The 2,183-nt window shown below is 49.1% G+C and overlaps 1 non-coding gene across 1 annotated transcript; it reads left to right on the top strand.

The window, feature by feature from the left end:
- Positions 1 to 1,853: 1,853 nt before the first annotated feature.
- Positions 1,854 to 1,929, top strand: TRNAG-ACC (transfer RNA glycine (anticodon ACC)). The gene has a single exon. It is a non-coding gene; the product is annotated as a tRNA-Gly (tRNA).
- Positions 1,930 to 2,183: the final 254 nt, after the last annotated feature.

Here is a 2,183-nt window from a genome sequence, read left to right on the forward strand (position 1 = left end):
GGCAACCCTGCGCTCATGTTAGTGCGTCCACACTCAAACTGGCGACCTCAAACCGGGGTTTCAAACCTGGGTCCTCAGCATCCCAGGTTGACGCTCTATCCACTGTGCCACCACCTGGTCAGACATCACAGATTCTTAAGTAAGGAAGCCACCTTCATGACCAGCCAGCCTGACCATCTCATTTTGGTGTGATTCCATAATTATTTATTTGTGTACTGAGTACCTGCTGTGTGCTATAGCTAGAAAGATGAAAAGATCAAGACAATTCTCTTTCCTTGAGGGACCCAAGATAGGACTAAGAGACAAGCGAGTCTACCAATAATTACAAACAGTTGCTAATAACTCTGACAGTTCTGTACAGAGCGCAGGAGGCTCCAGTTCTGCTTGGGGAAGAATCAAATACACAGAGCAGGTGATGTTTGAGCTGGGTTTTGAAGAAAGGTGGGTTGGGAGAGAGGCTGCATTGGGACTAAATTCCGATTTCTAGGCTGGTGCTCTTTCCATGTAGGCTCACTATTTCTATCACCTTGAGGTGACTTGCTGAGGAGTCTGGAGCGCTGAATTCCCAGTTGCCTGAGGTGGGGCACCCATATCAGCATGTCTTGGCCGAGCATCCATCAGCAAGACCAAACCTGCCTGGGCGACAGAGGGAGGAATTGAGAGTCAACCTTTCAGGCAGACGGCAGTAAAGATTTGACTCCTTCAAAATCTTAGCTTGGGCCTGGCCAAGCGGTGGCGCAGTGGATAGAGTGTCGGACTGGGATGCGGAAGACCCAGGTTCGAGACCCCGAAGTTGCCAGCTTGAGCACGAGCTCATCTGGGTTGAGCAAAAAAAGCTCAGCAGCTCGGACCTAAGGTCCCTGAGCAAGAGGTCACTCAGTCTGCTGAAGGCCCATAGTCAAGGCACATATGAGGAATCAATCAATGAACAACTAAGGTGTCGCAACAAGAAACTGATGATTGATGCTTCTCATCTCTCTCCGTTCCTGTCTGTCTGTCCCTGTCTATCCCTCTCTCTGACTCTCTCTCTGTCCCTGTAAAAAAAAAAAAAAATCTTAGCTTGGGCCTGACCTGTGGTGGCGCAGTGGATAAAGCATTGACCTGGAAATGCTGAGGTCACTGGTTCGAAACCCTGGGCTTGCCTGGTCAAAAGCACATATGGGAGTTGATGCTTCCAGCTCCTCCCCCCTGTCTCCTCTCTCTCCTCTCTCTCCTCTCTCTCTCTCTCTCTCTCTCTCTCTCTCTTTGTCTCTCTCTCTCCCTCTCTCTCCTCTCTAAAGTGAATTAAAAAAAAAATCTTAGCTTGGGCCCTGGCCCGACAGCTCAGTTGGTTGGGGCATCATCCTGAGTGCAGAGGTTGCTGGTTTGATCCTTGCTCAGGGCACATACAAGAACAGATCGATGTTCCTGTCAACAGCTCAAGCTCTCTCTCTTTCTCTCTCTCTCAAATCAATAAAATAAACATGTAAAAAAATAATTTTTTTAAATCGTAGTGTGACCTGAGGGATAACAGGGTCTAGTTGTTCCGTTTGTCCTAGGCAGGGAGAGAAGAGGCAGTCTCCATTTCCCCCTCCGTTCGTAGGCATCAGGACAGCCTGACGCAATTGAGTCTGGAGTCTCTGTGCGTGGCTTATCCACTAGTGAAGAAACTTCCAGACTCTGTAGTCCCTGACATCTGGTTTGGGATGCTCAGAGGATGCCAATGTCTTAGCACAAGACAAACGCAGCTCAGAATGGCAACTTGCTATATTAAACATGCAATGAATTATAGAATGAATATCCAATAAAAATAAAGTTGGAAAAAAAAGTGAAGTTGGAACCTACTGCTCTTTTCTGGATTAATTTCTATATTGGCCCTGACCAGTTGGCTCAGCGATAGAGTGTTGGCCTACCATGTGGAAGTCCTGGGTTCAATTCCCAGTCAGGGCACACAGAAGAAGTGACCATCTGCTTCTCCCTCACCCCCATTTTTCTTTCTTCCCCACCCGCAGCCATGGCTCAAATGGTTTGAGCAAGGTTGGCCTTGGGTGCTGAGAATGGCTCCGTGGCCTCACCTCAGGTGCTAAAATAGCTCAGCTGTAGAGCAATGGAGCAACGGCCCAGACAGGCAGAGCATCGCCTGGTAAGGGGCTTGCCGGGTGGATCCTGGTCGGGGTGCATGCGGGAGTCTGTCTCTGCCTCCC

This window comes from Saccopteryx bilineata, chromosome 2, assembly GCF_036850765.1.
Source record: "Saccopteryx bilineata isolate mSacBil1 chromosome 2, mSacBil1_pri_phased_curated, whole genome shotgun sequence".
Taxonomy (NCBI): domain Eukaryota; kingdom Metazoa; phylum Chordata; class Mammalia; order Chiroptera; family Emballonuridae; genus Saccopteryx; species Saccopteryx bilineata.